This window comes from Bos grunniens, chromosome 22 (genome assembly GCF_055505025.1).
Source record: "Bos grunniens cultivar Pamir isolate PY7600 chromosome 22, Bosgru_T2T1.0, whole genome shotgun sequence".
Taxonomy (NCBI): domain Eukaryota; kingdom Metazoa; phylum Chordata; class Mammalia; order Artiodactyla; family Bovidae; genus Bos; species Bos grunniens.
Genome location: NC_141186.1, coordinates 32344039 through 32365655, shown reverse-complemented (window position 1 = coordinate 32365655; position 21617 = coordinate 32344039). Strand labels below are relative to the sequence as shown.

At 40.1% G+C, this 21617-nt stretch overlaps 1 long non-coding RNA gene across 2 annotated transcripts in view; it reads left to right on the top strand.

The window, feature by feature from the left end:
* The first annotated feature begins 16060 nt into the window (after positions 1 to 16060).
* The window catches only part of LOC147348260 (uncharacterized), a 90576-nt gene continuing 85019 nt past the window's right edge, over positions 16061 to 21617 (top strand). For both annotated transcript variants that reach the window (XR_015151302.1, XR_015151301.1), the window contains exon 1: positions 16061 to 16167. This is a non-coding gene — a long non-coding RNA (uncharacterized LOC147348260). The remainder of the gene's footprint in view (positions 16168 to 21617) is intronic.

The following is a 21617-nucleotide window of genomic DNA, read 5'->3' as shown; positions in this document are numbered from 1 at the left end:
ATATGATCTGAAATATTATCTCACATTCCATAGGTGACCTTTTCATTTTGTTGATTGTTTCATTTTGTTGACTTTTTTTTTTTTTTGGTCAGTGATGTAATATAGGGGACCAGTTTCATTCTTTTGCACGTGGATATCCGACATCATTTATTGAAGAGACTATTTTTCCTCCATTGAGTATTCTTGGCTCCCTTGTCAAATATTGGTTGACCGCATATACATAGTTTGTGGTGGACGAGATTAAAACTCAGTTCTGAAAGGGTCCAACACCCATATTCCAACACCTTGTGTATTTGATCCATACACCAGAATGCTCAAACCGTAGTCCATGGGTCAGATCAAATCCACTGACTTATTTGATTTGGCTAATTTAGTACACTTAAATATTTGCATTTATTTTCAACATTTAAAAACTGGGAGTCTTTTGCATGAAAAAAAAAAAAAGCCTGCATTTCCAACTTCTCTTTAAAAGATTAGAGGCTGCACTCTTATATCCTACTTGGCAACATAACTAACACTAGGGGTTAAAAAGTAGTATGTACACTCCAACGCGCCTAAGTTCACAGCCCACCCTATTATCTTACACCCAAGTCCTTTGATTCAGAGACCCTGTAGACATTCGACTCTGCGACTTTGATGTGTGGTATGTCTGATTCCTTCGACTTCTAACATCTTTGTGTATTTTTTCATGAACTCTCTTCTTCACTAATCCATGCAATACTTTTAAAGAGTGATTTAAGAATCCAGTTTAATTGACTACTTTATTTTTTCTTATTTTTTAGATCACTCTCGCAGACTAGCCAACTCACTTTCAATAAAAATGAAACCAATTTCCTTTTTCTTCTTCCAATAGCTATGTTGAATTTCATCTGAAAATCCTTTTAATTCATTGCTTATTTCCTAAGGGCCTCCATTTCTGAAACTCATATGCAGCTAAGCCATAAAATACTCAGTCTCTTCCAGACTACAGTTTCAAGCTACCCTGCCAGGGCTTATCAGTTGTACCTCATATAATTATCTGAGGACTTTTTCCCTCCTGACCTTTTATGGGTTAAACTGGGCTGATGAGTCTATATAAAGCTTTTTTCTTTTTGAATTCTTTCCTTAAAAGTATCCTTTCCTTATTTTGACTTTGTGGTGCTTGGTAGATTAAGTGCTTGAAAAAGAAGTGGTCTGCATGCCAATTGTAAATGCAACTCAAGAACTTGATCAGAGACAAGAAGAGAACACTCAAGGAGTATAACTGGTTGGGGCACTCCAGTCTGTCAACAACTCCATCCTTATAAAGGCATGAGAAACCAAAAAGCAAATGCAAGGGGAAAACAGCAACAGACAAGCAGAGGCATTTCCACACCTGTGTTCTCACATAGCAGTTTCATACTGCTCCATTTGTTACTGTGGTAAAGCAGTTTTCACCAAAAACATCTGGCTTTCTAACAATGACCACGCTCAAGAAAACATAGACACCACCAGCAAATAAGTGCGTGTAACTCTTCTCTGCAATTACTTTAAATGTTTTATTTGTAAATCTACTTTCAAAACATAGATCCACTTTTAAAATATAAATCAGAGTACAGAATTAAACGTTTTTGCCCCTCAATTTATTGTAAATACATTGTGTTCATTGTAGGGTTATCAGTTACTCATTTGACACATTTATCCATTCATTCTACAAGTTGTTAATGAGCATTTTATCTTCTACTGTGGAGCTTTTAAAAATACAGATGCCAGGGTCCCAGGCTCAGAGATACTGATCCAGTTGGTATACAGTGGGATACAGGCTTCAGTATTTCTAAGAGTTTTCCAAGTATTTCTATTGGTTAAGAAAATCATTGTTTAAAGAAAATCCCTTGTCATAGGATTTTGTCCAACAGAATTGACCATGATAATTTGAAGCATTATCACGGAAGATTTTTTAGATTAAGGGTGGACACATCTGGGAGATAATAATAATATATCTTAATTACGAATAATGATCACAGCTAAAATTTACTGAGTGTCAAAGGTACTAGACTAGGTAATTCATATTTGGGGACATTTATTTAATTTCTACATTGGCCCTATAAGCTAAATAGTATTATCTTTGTTTTGGGTTGACAAAATGATATGAAGAGAGCATGCCTAAGGTTATATGACTAGAAGTGGTTTAGCTGTTGGGATTTGAAGTCCATATATTTGATTCCAAAGATATAGTCCTTCTACTCTGTCTATTCGGAACTTTTGTTTTGACATTCTTATATTCATAAGTATCCCTGGTGGCTCAGATGGTAAAGAATATGCCTGAAAAGCAGGAGACCCAGATTCAATCCCTGAGTCAGGAAGATCCCCTGGAGAAGGGAATGGGTACCCATTCCAATATCCTTGCCTGGAGAATTCCATGGACAGAGGAGCCTAGCAGGCTACAGTCTATGGGGTCACAAAGAGTTGGACACAACTGAGTGACTAACACACACACAGACACATGTATTCATCAGAATAACTGACTTTTTTGCACAGAGTTTTTTTCAGACACATTATCTCATCTGATGGTGTTGACTGTGTGAAGAGCTTAAGTATGGCAGAACAGAAACATCAGGGCACTTAGAAGTAGAGTGAATCACTGGAAACCACCTGCCAGGCCTGTCCAGTAACAAATGTGGGCTTTTCCCACAGTGCCACTGGGTTTCCTCATGTCTTTTTCATTTTCCAATTCTGTAGGTTTTGGTGGTAATAAGTGCTTTGGCCCTTTGGGCATTAGGGCCAGTAACACTGCCCTCTTGCCCAAGCTGATTGGATTAAAGGTCAATAACTATTTCAGGTTAGACTAGTCAAATTTGACTGCCCTAACACCCTGGCCCTCCACTTGCCCTGCCCCCAACCCAGGTATTTAGAACTGGTACTTGAAAAGACTGTCAGTTACCTGCAGGTGTTGAACTGATGTATATGTATGTGTGTGTGTGTGTGTGTGTGTGTCTGTGTGTCTGTGTCTGTGTGTGTCTGTGTGTTAGTCATTCAGTCATGTGCAACTCTGTGACCCCATGGACTGTAGCCTGTCAGGTTCCTCTGTTTACGGGATTTCCCACACAAGAATAATCATGCCCTTGGTTAACTTAGAACTTCCCTTTGGAGATCCCACAACTTCCTGGAGCCTAGCAGGAAGTTTCTTACTGCAGAAGGTACACCCCTCAGGTTCAACGGCATCTCTTATACATCTATGGCGTTGCACAGAGTCGGACACCACTGAAGCGACTTAGCAGCAGCAGCAGCATACTCTCCTTTCCCTGGAGAAGGAAATGGCAACCCACTCCAGTATTCTTGCCTGGAGAATTCCATGGACAGAAGAGCCTGGTGGGTTACAGTCCATGGGATCGCAAGAGTTGGACACAACTTAGCAACCCAACTTCCTGGGCTTGATCCCATCACCAATCTCATCTCAGGGCAGCATAGTTGATTTTCATGTCTATGTGAAGTACTAAACCATGAATTCCTTGATAGGCAGAACTGGATCTTATTTATCCTGTATCCTCTATGTCTAGCACAAGGCTGGGCACAGAACACACATTCGCTAAAAGTGTATTGGCACATAATTCTGGCACAGTCTGGTCTTTCATAGAAGAAGAGTTTGTATCACAAATAAGTTCTCCGAAACACCTGTATTGCAGCCTAACCACCTACAATGTCAATGGCCTGTCTCTAGCTCAGGGAGATCTATTCAATTTCAGTAGTTTGAAAGTCATTTACGGATGGCTAGTTTCTCTGGGTGGTGCATTGGCCTTAATAACACCAAGGCCAGGGATTCGATAGCTATTTAGTTGAGAGTGCTTTGCTCCGTCGAGTGACCACAGGCTATATCTCCAATCCAGCTGGCTGTTTTTCAGATTTCTGCCATTTGTCACAAGGAACCGTAGACTCCAGACATAAAAATCCATCACGCGTGGCTAGGGAAAACTGCTCAAAGCCCATGCCTCTGACCAGAAAATAGGACATGCTCCTTTTAGGAAATGAACAGTGTATAAAAAGGATTTTTGCTATATAGAATAATACAGAAAAAGAATGAACGTAGAGAAGTAGAGAAAATGGCTCAGACATATTCCTGCCAACAGGAGTCAACCACTGTTAAAATGTGGACACTGATCTTTTTCTACACTTTTCATTGTTGTTGTGATCCTGTTTATGTCATTTAGTTTCCTAAATTTTTGGCAATTTTGTTAAATACATTATATCTAGAGCATGCTCCCAGGCCCCTAAAACTGTGTGAATATTATTTTAACCTATTGCTTAATATCCCTTCATATCACTCGTCTATGATAATCTTCATTGGTCTTTTGTTGGAGATACCCATGGCATCTAAAATAAAAGAATGTAACATAAAAGTCTTTCTGTGTTCTAGCCCTCCAATTCAGGTTCAAAAGGTAGTCAAAATTATTTCTTTTGCCTAAATCAGCAAAAGACAACCAGCATGTAGAATTGGCTTTAGGGCAGAAACAAACAAGCAGATAATTTCCTTTTACTCCTTGTTTGACAGATGAGCAGAATGAAGGTACAAAGAATTTATGATTTTTCTTGGAGACTCAAGATCAGGACCACTGCAACAATCTAGAGTTCTTTCCAAAAAGTGTGGTTCAGGACCATGCTCTCTCAGAGAGAAATGAAGCCACTGAGATGGAAATATATTTCCTTTTCAGTATAACAGTGTCAGGCATGTGTAACTTATGCTTCTTACTGCAGAGGGTATATCCCTCAGGTTCAATAGCATCTCTTATACTCTCCTTTCCCTGGAGAAGGAAATGGCAGCCCACTCCAGTATTCTTGCCTGGAGAATTCCATGGACAGAGGGGCCTGGCGGGCTACAGTCCATGGGATCGCAAGAGTCGGACACGACTTACCAACTAAACTACCACCATATTCTCCTTTCCCTGCAATCTGCCACTCTCTCCCATTCCCCATCATGAAAACTTATATTCAGTGTACAAAAAGGTGAAAACAAACGTGCATGCAATGTATTTTATTCATCCCACTCATTCTATGGGAACAGAAATACCCCCATTAAACCCAGCTCATTTGTATCTGGATTTAGTCATATTTTATCTGTGAATGAAACTCAGATATGCATCCAATGGTTTTTTTCTGTGATGAATTTTTCAGAGAGAGAATAGCATGAAGGAGAAATAAAAGACTCAGATAAGAAAAAGGGTTCACCTGGGCTGGGACACTCATGAGCAAAAATATAGGATCAAAGTGTTTGTATTCTATTCGAGAATCACAATCATGGAGCGAATGAAAAATAGCAGCCCTCATACATTACTTGCAGACATAATGTTCACGTTTATTTGTCTTGGCCGTCAGATTTTTCAGAGTGGGAATGTGACCATATGCTTCCCTTTCTAGGAACACAACCATTCCTAGTCAGTATGCTAGCTGGGGAGTATAAGATGGCTTTACAGCATATTTAATTCCATCCTTCACTTTGAAATGAAAATTGATGTCAGTACCCCCATCCCTTCAAGCTGTTTTCCAAATGCTCAACTCCTCTGTCTTTCATCAAACTTCTCCCCAATTAATTTGTCAATGTCCTTTTTTTTACCTTCATAAATATTTTCTACTAAACTTAAGGTTCAAATGAACTCCTTTCTGTCTTACCTGCTGATTCCCTATAGTAATACTTTCATAAGTTTTAGAAACCTAGGAATAGAAGGCCTCCGAATAGCTCCATTTCACTTCTGAGTCCCAGAAGTAACGCAAGGCATCCCTCTATCCAAGGAAGACAGGGTGAGGCCCATGGTTCAAAGGAAAATCCACGAAAAGAGAAGGAGAAATGTCCCTTTACCTTCTCTCGCATCTCCCCAAGCAGGAAGAATATTAGTTTTTAATCTTAAGTAAAAGAGGACCTTTTAGTATTGCAAGTTCAAAAGACTTACTTTCCATGATTCCTAATGTAATTTCCTTGTACAGTGGCCAGAAAGAGGATGAAGCAGGAAGGAAGCATTCAAGAATCCAGCTAGGAGAGAGCCAAGTCAACAGTCCTGATTTATTGAGCATTTACTATATGCCACTCACTGGCTGAATTCTTCACATACATTATCTTCTTTGTATCTTCATAAAACTCTCTAGCTGTTAGAATTGTCTTCTTTTAGATAAGAAGACTGAAGTTCAGAGAGATTAAAATGCTTGTCCATGCTCACACAGGTGGTCAGTGGCACACCCAGGATTCAGATCCAGATTTCATTTGATCTTAGTGCTTTTAACTACCAAGCAACATGGCTTTCTAGTAAAGCATCCATGGAAGAGGCCGAACTGGCAGGAAGTGGCAACCAGGTTGAAGGATACAAAGTAGGAAGACGAGACAAAAGAAAACTGCAGAAATGACACGGGGAGAGTGGAAAGCAGTTGCCTCACCTTGGGTGGGCAGAAGGTTCAGAAACATAAAGGAGACAGAATTCTGTTTGCAGAAAGTCAGCCCCCACCCCTTCAGCTTGAGCTTGGCTCCCCTCTCACTGAGTGCTTGCTCATTCCAGACTCTGTCCTTTGTCGTCTCTGACCAGATTCTCTCCACAGCCTCCTATCATGTTTCCTCTCCCACTCTAACTCTTAGCCTCCAAAATCACTGCAGATGGTGACTGCAGCCATGAAATTAAAAGACGCTGCTCCTTGGAAGAAAAGCTATGACCAACCTAGACAGCATATTAAAAAGCAATGACCTTGCTTTTAAAAAACATTACCTTGCCGACAAAGGTCCATCTAGTCAAGGCTATGGTTTTTCCAGTAGTCATGTATAGATGTGAGAGTTGGACCATAAAGAAAGCTGAGCACCGAAGAACTGATGCTTTTGAACTGTGATATTGCAGAAGACTCTTGAGAGTCTTCTCAAGGGACAGCAAGGAGATCAAACCAGTCCATCCTAAAGAAAATCAGTCCTGAATATTCATTGGAAGGACTGATGCTGAAGCTGAAGTTCCAATAATTTGGCCACCTGATGCGAAAAACTGACTTATTGGAAAAGACCCTGATGCTAGAAAAGATTGAAGGCGGGAGGAGAAGGGGACGACAGAGGATGAGATGGTTGGATGGCATCATCGACACAATGGACATGAGTTTGAACAAACTCCAGGAGTTGGTGATAGACAGGGAAGCCTGGCATGCTGCAGTCCATGAGGTCGCAGAGTCAGAGATGACTGAGTGACTGAACTGAACTAATTCCAAATGTACTGAACTTTGGGTTCCTCCAAATATGCCCAGGTGGTGCTAGTGGTAAAGAACCTACCTGCCAATGCAGCGTAAGATCAGCATACATTGTTTTTATTTTAAACTTTGTATTATATAAAACTTCAATCACATTTCAAAATAGACTGTATCCTGAACACTTGTACACACATCACTCAGCTTCAACAACAACCAACTCATGCCTAATTTTCTCTATATCTGCATCTACTTGTCACCTTCTATTATTCTGAGTCAAACTGTATTTATTGAATCATTTATTTATTTGATAATTGATGAAATTGCAGTTTGGAAAGGTATAGTAATTTCAGGCAAAGTTTAAGTGTTAAAGCATTTTCATCCATCCACTCAAATAAACATATGTTTATTGAATATCTACTATATCGCCAGCACTGGCAAATGATAAGTAGTGAACAGGACATAGAGAGTTCCAGCTTTCATGGAGCTTACCTTGTGAGGGTAGAAAGAAGAAGGAATCGGACAAAAAATAGTTGACTAAATACATGAAGGAGAAAATTTTGGATAATTAGTAAGTCTAAGAGGACAACAGGAAAGAGGAATAGACAGAGATTAGGGATGAGCCTCTGAAAGGAAGATCTCTCTAAGGAAGTGGTATTTTAGTTGAACCCATGATCTTAGAAACAAGATCTTTTGAAACAAGGAAACAACAGGGACAGAGATTCCAAAGTGGGAATAAGCTAGAATATTTGAGGAGAAAGGAGAAAGAAGGGGCTGGAATGGAATGTTAAGAGATAGTTTTCGGAAAAAATGTAAAACTGTGCTCTCATTGCGGATATAAAATAAACACTTGGTAAGGATTTTACTTTATTAACAAACTATCTTCTATAAAGTGAAAGTGAAGTCTCCCAGTCGTGTCCGACTCTTTGCAACCCCGTGGACTGTAGCCCACCAGGCTCCTCTGTCCATGGGATTCTCCAGGCAAGAATACTGGAGTAGGTTGTCATTTCCTTCTCCAGGGGATTGTCTCGACCCAGGGATCGAACCCACGTCTCCCGCATTGCATGCACACGCTTTAACCTCTGAGCCACCAGGGAAGCCTCATGGAATGTGGCAAATGTAATGGTTCAAGGAACAATTCATAACAGCACACATTTTTATGGAATAAAGAAATATTGAAATAAATATATATAAGAGAAAAGCAAAACTCACTTCTCTCACAGGTGAGAGGGAAGTCAGCTAAATTTGCAGATAACATGGATTTGCATGTCTAGAGACAAAGATTATTTTTGCATTGCCAAATTACAGACTTGTCAAATAACTTCCACAGAATCAAAATCAGAGAACCTGGAGGGGTGTCATCTAGAGTCTGGATAATAATGTATAGTTTTCCAATAGACACACCGATATTTTTCCCCTATGTTCTAAGAGAGGGGGATAATAGTAGGAGAGAAGATAGTCAGGATCTACATACTGCATGGCCTCTAGACCATCTGATGACTCTAGGTTTTATTTCAAAGAAAACAAGAAATCTTGAGAGGGTTTTAAAGCCAGCAGAGGCATGCTCTGTTTATCCATTGGATAAGTACCACTTTGGCTGTTGAACTGCTATTGGGTGTGGAGATAAGTAAGTGGCTGGAATGCAGTGTTAAAAAATAACATCATGACTCTCAATCAGATATAAAATAAACACCCGTTACACACTGTATTTAATTAATCAGTGAGGGAACCTGGCAGCTGACCCAATGAGAGGTGCTGGTGGCTTGATCTCGGAGGTGGCGGTGAAAACAGAGAGAGAATTAAACTGCTTCAGGTTGAGTTGGAACTAGAAGAACTGGCTCTTGTTTTTACCTGGAGTCTTGTTGCTAAGTGATACTCAAAGAGAAAAGGGTCTTGAACCTCCAGGGTTTGGAAAGGAGGGTAAGGATGAGAGGACCTTAGTCTTGGACAGAAAATTCGGGTGACTCAGGAAGAAAGATCAGATCTGGAGGCTGGAGGTGCCTGGTTTTCAAGAGAAATGAAACAGAAGCTGAACCCTGAAACTGGCCCCTGTACCACATAGGACTGTGGTTGATAATTATCCTTGTCCATATGGGAAGTGCTGGGAACTCCCTACACTTAGCCCATATCATAGTGAATCCAGATTTTCAGGGGATATGGGACAAGAAGGTACCCGCTGAAAGAGAAAAGGAGCTAAGTTTCCAATCCTCAAGGGTTCATATGCAGAGTGGAAACCCACCTGCATATCCCCTCCCCATCTCTACATATAGGCCCTCTGATCCAGGAATCTACTCAGTACAAGTGGCGGCAAGGGGCCAATTACTGTTGTCTTGGGTGGAGGTGCTGCCTGAGGGAACTTACTCCATGACAATTACCATGCCCTTGTTTGACAGATGTGAAAATCAAGTCCTGAAAAGACTAAAAGATCTGCCTAGTATCACAAAGGGGTGGTGACGTCACTGGAAACCAGAGCCTGTGGACACTCCACAGGACTGTCTATCCTGCACCACGCAGCCATCTCTTTCTGGTGCCATATAATTCAGAACAACATCAGGCCCACTTCCCTGTAGCAGCACTGTTGGAGAGCACTTTCTACAATGAAGGAAGTGTTCCATAAATACAATGTCCAGTATGTTAGCTGCTGGCCACACAAGGCAATGGACTGTTAGAAATGTGTCAGTAAGATGGGGGAACTTAGTTTAATTACACTTAATTTAAACTGAATTTAAATAGCCACATGTGGCCAGTGGCTATGGTCCTGGAGCACACAATTTATTATCATAGCACACTGTACTTTCCCTCTACCCTTCTGAAACTCTTCCAAAAAATTATAGAGGAAGGAATAATCCCAAACTCTTTCTACAAGGCCACCATCACCCTGATATCAAAACCAGACAAAGATATTAGAAAAAAAGACAGTTACAGGCTAATATAACTGACAAACAAAGACACAAAAATCCACAACAAAATACTAGCAAACAAATCCAATAACACATTAAAAGGATCACATACCATGATCAAGTGGGATTTATCCCAGGAATGCAAGGATTTTTCAATGTCTGAAAATCAGTGTGATATCCTACATTAACAAATTGAAGGACAAAAACCATATGATCATCTCAATAGACAAAGGGAAAGCTTTTGACAAAATTCAATATCCATTTATGATAAAAAAAAAACAACTCTTCAGAAAGTGGGTAGAGAGGGAACCTATGTCAATATAATAAAGGCCATATATGATAACCCTCAGCAAATATCATTCTCAGTGGTGAAAAACTGAAAGCATTTCCTCTAAGACCATGGAAAAGATAAGGATGTCCACTCTCACCACTATTATTCAATATAGTTTTGGAAATCCTAGCCATGATAATCAGAGAAGAAAAAGAAATATAAGGAGCCCACGCTGGAAAAGAAGTAAAGCTGTCACTGTTTGCAGATACCATGTTATTATACATAGAAAATTCTAAAGATGCTATCAGAAAACTATTAGAGCTTATCAGTGAATTTGGTAAAGTTGCAGGATACAAAACTAATACACAGAAATCTCTTGCATTTCTGTACACTAACAACAAATAATCAGAATGAGAAATCAAGGAAACAATCTCATTTACCATCAAATCAAAAAGAATAAAATACCTAGAAATAAAGCTATACTTTTCTTAACAGAACCATGTTGTAGACATTTGTCAATTATTTTTTGCCACCCCTCATGTTTGAACACTTTCCTTGTGTTTGAGGAACATTCTACTTTATGAGTTTACAACTCTCCAGACATACATTTTTTCCCCAGTCTCACCTGTATCTAAATGCAGGTGTGTGATGTGGGCTCTGCCAATCAGATGTGGACACCTGGTAGATGCTATCAAAAGAAGGTACAGTCAAAGGATTCAGATCAGGGTCAGACTTGGGCAATGCAAATTACAAAGCCTCTGTCTAGGGGCATCAGCTGTGATGTCTCCACTGAAGCTGAAGTGCTGAACAGTCTGGTCATTGTTCCTGGCTGAGTAGATCCAACTTTACTACTAGGCCATTCAGAGATGCAGCGAACCACCTAACATCCCTCACCAAATTCTATCGCTGCTTAAACTAAATAGACAGAGTTCAAATATTTACAAATGAGAAGTCTAACTGGTAAACAAAAAATGTGCCCAGGAATTTCCAGCCAAGAGGGAAGATACATCTATCAGTCAGGTAGGCTAGGTTGAGCTGCAGTAACAAGCAATTCAAAATCTCAGTGACTTACATCATTGAGGTTGATTTCTCATTCGTGCTAGAATCACGGCTATTGTTGATGGGCTGAGTGTTCCATCTTTGTCTTCACTCCAAGATTCAGGCTTTTTGTGCAGCCCTTATTTGAAACATTGCTCATGTCATGAGAGAGACAAAAGAGAACAATGTATTATAAGTCGTGAACTGACTCTTAATGCATCTTCTTGGAAGTGAACCTTCTATCTGTGATTCATGGGCTGAAGCAAGTCATTTAGTCACTCCAGAGTTCAATAGGGCTGAGATATATAAACCTTCCAGAGAAGGTATATGGGCTATGTTGAAAGCTAATAAATTATACAAAACCTACAATAGCTAACATTTACTGAATGTTTCTTGTTTTATACCAGCATCACTACGAACAAAGCTAGTGGAGGTGATGGAATTCCAGTTGAGCTATTTCAAATCCTGAAAGATGATGCTGTGAAAGTGCTGCACTCAATATGCCAGCAAATTTGGACAACTCAGCAGTGGCCACAGGACTGGAAAAGGTCAGTTTTCATTCCAATCCCAAAGAAAGGCAATGCCAAAGAATGCTTAAACTACCGCACAATTGCACTTATCTCACACACTAGTAAAGTAATGCTCAAAACTCTCCAAGCCAGTCTTCAACAGTACGTGAACCATGAACTTCCAGATGTTCAAGCTGGTTTGAGAAAAGGCAGAGGAACCAGAGATCAAATTACCAACATCCGCTGGATCATTGAGAAAGCAAGAGCATTCAGAAAAATATCTACTTTTGCTTTATTGACTATGCCAAAGCCTTTGACTGTGTGGACCACAACAAACTGGAAAATTCTGAAAGAGATGGGAATATCAGACCACCTGACCTGCCTCTTGAGAAATCTGTATGCAGGTCAGGAAGCAACAGTTATAACTTGACATGGAACAATAGACTGGTTCCAAATTGAGAAAGGAATATGTCAAGGCTATATATTGTCACCCTGCTTATTTAACTTCTATGCAGAGTACATCATGAGAAACGCTGGGCTGGAGTCAAGCTGGAGTCAAGATTGGCAGGAGAAATATCAATAATCTCAGATATGCAGATGACACCACCCTTATGGCAGAAAGTGAAGAGGAACTCAAAAGCCTCTTGATGAAAGTGAAAAAGGAGAGTGAAAAAGTTGGCTTAAAGCTCAACATTCAGAAAACGAAGATCATGGCATCCGGTCCCATCACTTCATGGAAAATAGATGGGGAAACAGTGGAAACAGTGTCAGACTTTATTTTTTGGGCTCCAAAATCACTGCAGATGGTGACTACAGCCATGAAATTAAAAGACGCTTACTCCTTGGAAGGAAAGTTATGACCAACCTAGATAGCATATTCAAAAGGAGAGACATTGCTTTGCCAACAAAGGTTCATCTAGTCAAGGCTATGGTTTTCCCTGTGGTCATGTATGGATGTGAGAGTTGGACTGTGAAGAAAGCTGAGCACCGAAGAATTGATGCTTTTGAACTGTGGTGTTGGAGAAGACTCTTGAGAGTCCCTTGGACTGCAAGGAGATTCAACCAGTCCATTCTGAAGGAGATCAGCCCTGGGATTTCTTTGGAAGGAATGATGCTAAAGCTGAAACTCCAGTACTTTGGCCACCTCATGCGAAGAGTTGACTCATTGGAAAAGACTCTGATGCTGGGAGGGATTGGGGGCAGGAGGAGAAGGGGATGACAGAGGATGAGATGGCTGGATGGCATCATTGACTCGATGGATGTGAGTCTGAGTGAACTCTGGGAATTGGTGATGGACAGGGAGGCCTGGCGTGCTGCGATTCATGGGGTCGCAGAGTCGGACACGACTAAGCGACTGATCTGATCTGATCTGATCTGATGCAGATGACCACCCTTATGGCAGAAAGCAAAAAAGAACTAAAGAGCCTCTTGACGAAAGTGAAAGAGGAGAGTGAAAAAGTTGGCTTAAAAGATTCAGAAAACTAAGATGATGGCACCTGGTCCCATCACTTCATTGCAAATAGATGGGGAAACTGTGGAAACAGTGACAGACTTTATGTTTTGGGGCTCCAAAATCACTGCAGATGGTGACTTCAGCCATGAAATTAAAAGACGCTTACTCCTTGGAAGAAAAGCTATGACCAACCTAACAGTATATTAAAAAACAGAGGCATTACTTTGCCAACAAAGGTCCATCTAGTCAAAACTATGGTTTTTACAGTAGTCATGTATGGATATGTGAGTTGGACTATAAAGAAAGCTGAGTGCCAAAGAATTGATGCTTTTGAACTGTGGTGTTGGAGAAGACTCTAAGGAGATCCAACCAGTCCATCCTAAAGGAAATCAGTCCTGAATATTCATTGGAAGGACTGATGCTGAAGCTGAAGCTCCAATACTTTGGCCACCTGATGCGAAGAACTGACTAATTAGAAAAGACCCTGATGCTGGGAAAGATTGAAGGCAGGAGGAGAAGGGAACGACAGAGGATGAGATGGTTGGATGGCATCACCGACTCAATGGACATGAGTTTGAGTAAACTCTGGGAGCTGGTGATGGACAGGAAGCCTGGGGTGCTGTAGTCCATGGAGTCTCAAAGAATTGGACACGACTGAGAGACTGAACTGAAATGAACTGAACCAGCCAATAGATTAAGCCCCTTATAAGCCTTATGTTCAGTTTTATAATGATCCAGTTTTGTTATTCCCCACCCCCCCATTTTAAAGGTGAGAAAACAGATACTTAGTAACACTGTTTCTCTGAGTCACATAGTTAATAGGTAAGGGAGGTAGTATATGAATGTAGTTCTCTTTGACTCCAAACCCCATGTGTACTTCTTAAATAACTGTACTGCATTTGAAGTAAGAGGAGTATTTCTGAAAGAGGTGGGGAACATAGATTTCTGAAAAAATAAGCTTTTCTTCAAATCTGCAGGTTAAAATTCTTGCTACCTAAGAGCTTCATCTTTTTAAGATTCTTTGAAAATTATGAAATCTAAACCAATTTTCCCTTCAGTTACTTTGGTATAAAATGTTTTAGGGCTCTAGTTTAACTATCACAAGGGTATTCGGAAGTATAAAAATCTTCAGCTAATTTTTTATTATAATATAATCTGATATTCATTTTATTCTTCAGCCTATTTTAAAAAATGTATTCTTCTCTCATTTATTTTGAAATTTTTGGTGCAATATAATGAATAAAATCTTATCCTCCCCTTCTCTAGCATCAATTGCTTCTCCCAGAGGAGACACCAAAATAGCTGGTTGTGTTACCTTACAGAAATTACTTGATACACTTATAAACATATGGATAGTCTATATAAAGTTTTTAATAATTTGATTTTACACAAATGAGATTATATCATGGCTATTGCTCTGTCTCTTGTTTGTCCTTTTATTGTATTCTGGGTGTCTTTATAGAACTACCTCTTTAACAAGCCACTTTATTTTGTAAAGCAGAGTTTAAATTGTGATTATAACACATCATACTTTCCTTTTCTCCCTGCTGACCAAACTCTTGTGTACAGACTCATAAAAAAAATGCTAGATCTGAATTTCTTTAAAATGAGCATTGGTCTATGTCTCCTCCTGGTATAACTCTAGTGGAAGTCATTTTCCTCGTGCATATATTTTATTACCTGGAGCATTTAATTTCTTCCTGCCTGAAGCTGGTCTTTAGTGTGAAGGAAGATTTTTTTTGCTACCAATGGTTCTATTAAAAAAAAAAAAAAAAAAGATGGACAGACCAGCTATGTCTTCCGGTAAACTCTTTCAAAATGACCAACTAGGCAATCCCTTTTGTCCATACAAGTATTCTGTGAGGAACAGAGGATTTAATACTAGTTGGGGCCTCGTGCCTCCCAGTTTTGTGCTTGTAGGAGGCAGTAATGAACAAGCAGATTAGTATTTAATACACTAATCTGTACCGTGCTCTCTTCAATAACGCTTTAATTATTTAGATGGTCTTGAAGGCAGCCAACGTGCTTAATACACTGTGCAGCGCAATGTGCAAATCACCGGAGCAAGGGAAATTACAAGTCAAAGGAAAATGAATGGTCAGCTCACAGTCAGAGCCCACAGGTCTTCCACAATGCCACTTGATTACGAGCTGAATAATTTTCCTGGACAGCGACACTGAAGCTTTTAGTTTGTACGGGCAAAGGGCGTTTGAAAATCTTGTACATCCTGAACATTTAATTCTAAAGTTCCCCCTGGGGGGGATGGCCTCTGTGAGCTTGACTAAATCAAAATGTTCTGGTTCAAGAAGGAAGAGATACGTGGGGGAGGGGCCACAAACCAGGCTTCTGGAAAGCTCCTGGGATTGTCTTCAGAGACCAAACCAGCTGAGGCTTTCTGTCACAGTTCCAGAATGAATAACTCACACAACTAATTAAGGGTAGTCTCGAATAATTAACATCTGTGCAACCAGACAATTTTGCCTCCGGACCATTGAGAAGCAAATCCAAAAGTGAATGAGCCCTGGGTGCCTCAGGGAGAAATGCACCCTCCTTTGTACCCCACCACAGACTGTTCTGAGAGGCTTTTCAGGAGGCTCTTCAGAAGGTCCCAGCGGACCTTGCACTGTCACCAGGAGTGGCGGCTTTACATTCTGTGTCCCACCTTCCATGTATCACTCCTTGTCTCTCACTCCCGCTCCCCGGGGGTCACTTCCCACCTTAACTACTCGTGCGTGCACATGCGCATGCGCAAAAACGTGCACACGCACACGCTCGCGCGCGCGCACACAGACGCACGGGGTGAATGGCGTGGTTTGGAACACCAATGGTGCTTGCGAGGAGGTAAGGGAGAAAGCACCCTAGAGGATGAAAAGGTTCTCTGTAGTTGATATATATATGCTGCTGCTAAGTCACTTCAGTCGTGTCCGACTCTGTGCGACCCCATAGACGGCAGCCCACCAGGCTCCCCCGTCCCTGGGATTCTCCAGGCAAGAACACTGGAGTGGGTTGCCATTTCCTTCTCCAGTGCATGAAAGTGAAAAGTGAAAGTGAAGTCGTTCAGTCATGCCCAACTCTTCGCGACCCCGTGGACTGCAGCCCACCAGGCTCCTCCGTCCATGGGGTATTCCAGGCAAGAGTACTGGAGTGGGGTGCCATTGCCTTCTCCTGATACATATATATATATATATATATATATATATATATATATATATATATGTATTTTTAAATGTCTGTCAAGGGAAGATTATTGTCTAAAAACTTATATTATTATTATTTTTTTACTTATTTATTTTTGCCTGCGCTGGGTCTTCTTGCCCCCTTCTCATTGCGGTGGCTTCTCTGGTTGCAGAACGTGGGCTCCAGGCAAGCTGGTTTCAGTAGTTGCAGCATGAGGGCCCTAGAGCTCAGTAGTTGTGGCTCTCGGGCTTAATCGCTCTGCAGCATGTGGGATCTTCCCAGACTAGGGATTGAACCCTTGTCCCCTGCTTTGGCCGGTGGATTCTTAACCACTGGACCACCAGGGAAGTCCCTGTGATGGATATCTGGAAAGTTGAAATTATGTTGGGAATATATCAAAATAGAAGGGATTCAGACCGAGAGCTTCTGTGATATAAACCCTGTACCAAATCAGACTAGGTTAATTAGAGTGATTTACAATTCCACACACAAATAATTTTAAGTCTTTCACGTTTTATCTCTTTTTTTCAAAATTTACCATTTTTTCTGTTTATGTGGAAATATATATAATAAATAACATACAAAAGTAATATTGTTATATATGTACACATATATACATGCATATATTATATATATATATATGTATACACACACACACACACACACATACACGAGCTCAAGTTTCAAAACATACATAGAATGCTGCTAACAGTGATTTCCTCTGAGGTCCAGGTCAGAAAGTGAGTCCACTACAGATAGAAGTCTCATTTTTCATTACAAACTCTGTTTTATCTTTTCAGCTTTGCATATGTTACCTGAGCAGTAAATTTATTTGTGACAATAGTGTGAGCTATACTATGTAATGACAGACGTTAGTTAAACATTCCTCCTCACCAGGCACAGTCACCTGCTCCCCAGCAGTAAATGCTGCCAAAACACTAGATCATTCGTCTCTCCTCTCTCCTCTCCTTTTCTCTGCTTCCCCTCCCTGTCTCTCCCCTTCTCCTTCTCTCCCCTCTCTGCAGGTGGGCTTGAGAGAACATCTGTTGTTTTGTCTGCCAGAAAAAGTGCCTGCTATATAAATATCTAATTCTAGTCATATGTGTGCATGCCAGTGCACAGAGTCATCTCTGACTCTCAGTGACCCCATGGGCTGCAGCCCACCAGGCTCCTCTGTCCATGGAATTTTCCAGGTGAGAAACTGGAGTGGGTTACCATTTTCTCCTTCAAGAGATCTTCTCAACCCAGGGATCAAACTGGCGTCTCTTGCATTGCAGGTGGATTCTTTACCACTGAGCCAGGGGGCACGCCCAATCCTATTCATAAGTGCTACCAAATATGAGCTCAGTTTGCAGTTAGTCTATGATGGAAGTCCTGAGTTAGTTGGCTTCTCTGAGGGAGTAACGCACCAGCTGCAATTTGAGAACTAGGGAGAGATAACAGGTGGCAGGGAGAAGTATGGCAGAGAGCCACAGGCAGAGAAAACCTCATTCTTTACCCAGGTTCTCAAGGAGAGGCAAGTGGTATTAACCTAGACTAGTCTAGAGCAAGTAGGAGCTTTTAGACGAGGTTAAAATTTTTGTTTTTCTGGAACTCCCATGATATTACATGTCTACTATACTTCACTTTTAAAAACTGGATTTTTTTTCCCCTCACAACATGGAAAGTCAATCCATTCTCCTTAAGTATTTGTTCTTTAAAATAGGGACCCATTAAAAGGCTTTTTCTTTAAAAATTAGCAAGAGTAGCATAGGTGATGGGGCAGAGTGGTTTTGACCACATGTGTGACTGTAGCCATAGGGAGTGGAAACCCAGCCATGAACAAGCTCCGCATTAATGCACACTAACCACACAGGTCTCTCTTCTTCCAATTAGCTAATCCACACCATCAGGAATGTGAAAATAAGTCATTAAGAGTTAAAGTCCTGGAAATGATTTCTTATAACATATAATTGCCTGAAAATTGATAAATGCAACAATTGTTAGGCCAAGATGGAGCTGAGACCTGCCTATTCCATTTATGCTAGGCTTTTGTTTATAGTGTGTTTTATATAGCTACTCACTGGTTGATACATTAGTGACATTGATTCTCTCTGTACAGTCATCACCACAACACATATTTCCTTATTCTAGATGGAAAGTCAGTGGGCAGAAATGTGCTGTTAATGATGTGTTGGCATGGCATTTCCTATATTACGAAACATAGCCTGAAACATTAAAACATCCTTTTATCAAGCACTAAGTGAAATTAAACAAAGTTGTTCTACAAAATGAGTATAAATTTCTTAATGCTCATACTGGTATCACAAAGATATTAAGGGGAATGACTATATAAATACTGACTAACTTTATACCATTTTGCAAGTATTCAGTGTATAAAAGAAATGAAACTATCAAAATTTTTGCAAAAGACCAAGGACTGAATTAACTACAAATATCTTACAAAATAAAAAGAGCTTTAAATTATCATGAAAACTGAACAGTTCTTATTTCTCAAACAATCATTTTTCTTAGGCAATCCCAACTCTAGAATTTACTGGGTATATGACCTTAGGCAACTTAATCTCTCTAAGCCCCAGTTTTCTCATCTGTAAAATGACTATATTAATTAAATCATGGTCTGTAAGTTTGTTTTGAGAATTGAGATACTCTATCTAAAGGATGTATGTAGCAGAATTCCTAGCACTTAATAAAAGTCAATACTCCATAAAAAATAGTTCTTATCTTTCAAAGAATTTTATAACAACTCTTTGAAATCAAAGCTTCCATGTTTTCCCAGGAAAATGCAGTTTTGAGATACTACTACGTATCTGGAGGTAGATACGCACAAAAATCTAACCTCACTGTCCCTCCTTCTGAAGAATTTATGGTACTTTTGTGGGGCACGTCACTAAAGAGGATGGTGGAGTGTGTTTATAAAAAGAGCTTAACTTTCAAAGACATTTTTATTTCCTTATCTCTGTGTAGAGAGAGACCCAACATTGCAAGATGTTTTGTCAAAACCCATTGCAAGTCTTTGCTTTAGATTTTTGAATCCAGTTTTCACCAGGGAAAGGGAAGCTCAAGTCTCCATGGCTAAGGGAAGGAAGAAATTGGATCTGGAGTGTGTTGGGAATGGGCAGAGAGAATCTCAAGGAGAGTAGTAACAGAACAAAGCACTATTTAGAGGAAAGGTGAAGCCAGAAGACCTGATAGCTGTACAACCAAAATGGGAATCTGCTGAAATTAGAAATGACTAGTGAATGGAGATTCATCTTCCCCCCCCAACCAAATGGTGTGTGATTTAAATATATATGTCCTCTCCACAGTCTTCTCTAAGAAAGCTTCCATAAATGTTCTTTTTTTTGTGATTTGGGGACAATGGACTTTTGTGCAGGGGAAAAGGGGATTTTTCTTCTCTTTTCCCCCCTTTTTTTGTGGTAAATAATTCCAGAGGCTAGTTCTTCTGAGTCTGTAAGGTAGTGTTTCCTTTCCTGCCTTTTTTTCCATAGATTCCTATTTTTTTTTTCTGCTTATTCATTTAAAAGAATGATGGAGTCCACTGATCTCATTTGTTTATAGAGTGTAAGGATTGCTAGTGAATCTATGCTTTGTCCTCTTGGTTGTACATGCTCTTAAATTATGAGAATCTTAAAAGAGTCTCTTGTTTTGGGGGGAGAAACATTCCAAACAAAACAAGGACTTCCCAGGTGGCACTAGTGATAAAGAACCTGCCTGTGGGTGCAGGAGATGGAAGAGACTCAGGTTCGATCGCTGGGTTGGGAAGATCCTCTGAGGGAGGGCACGGCAACCCACTCTATAATGCTTGGCTGGAGAATCCCGTGGATAGAGGAGCCTGGCAGGTTACAATCCATAGGGGCGCACAGAGTCGGACAGGAATGAGGTGACTGAGCAACTTTCAAAAAAAACTAAGATATAACCTTGAAAAGTTAATTCATACCCTCAATCCTCATCTCCATTCTTGTCTTTGCATGGTTTCAAGTGCATCTTTGTTGGTCTGATATTATCTTACCCTGTTACCACAATCTAGTGTTTGATGAAATAACTGAAAAACAGCAATTCCCAGCTATTGGTGGGGCGTTTCCTATATCTTCTTTTGTCATTTTCCTTAGATTATTGTCTATTTGATTTCTGGGATCTTTGGTCTCTTAGTAGAAGTAAAAGAGAGAGAGAGAGAGATCTTACTTGAGGAGGAAGGGAATTGAAGATGAGTGAAAAGAAAACAATACCAATATGACTGCCTAACACACACACACCTGTAGTTCAGGAGGGCACATAGTTTACTAGTAAGTCTAATCTGGTATTTCGGAAACATTGGACAGATAAAGGTCTACTTCCCAGGTGCACAGTGGTAAAAAATCAGGCTGCCAGTACAGGAAGACATGGGTTTGATCCCTGGGTCAGGAAGATCCCCTGGAGGAGGAAATAACAACCCACTCCAGTATTCTTGAACTGAACTGAACCAGTATTCTGGCCTGGAGAATCCCATGGACAGAGGAACCTAGAGGCTATAGTTCATGGGGTTGCAAAGAGTCAGACACAATTGAGCAACTGAGTGTGCACACACTTCTTATAAACAAGTATTATATTGATTAAGTATACAAGGTATTGGTATAGACTGACCATCAGATCTACTTTGAATTATTGCTCTGATTTTCACCTCATTCCTAATGTTTATATGTATTTTAAGAAGGAGTTGTGAGAGTGTGAATCAGTGTGTGCTACTCAGATGCTATTCTAAATCTGACACCACAAGGGAAGACTCTTAATGAGCATTTACCCAAATGATGATGAATGTCAAGTCAGTGAAGTCTGAAATAAGGAGATCTTAATGTATGAGAGCAGAAAAATAATCTTTTCTAACTAAACAAGGCTCCCATCTAAGCTTCACTGCATTTATTGTTTTCCTTTTCTTGAAGAAGAAAAAAAGTCTATCTATTATGGATCCAGTAGTACTTTTAAAGTGAAAGAATCTTCATTTTTGTTTTGTATTTTACTACACTGCAGCTCTTCTATAAATTAGAAATGATTGTGACACTATGGGAATTTACTGACATCGTAAATATGAGATTACTTTGTAATAGTGTTACTGATTTCTCTTCTGTAAATGCTCA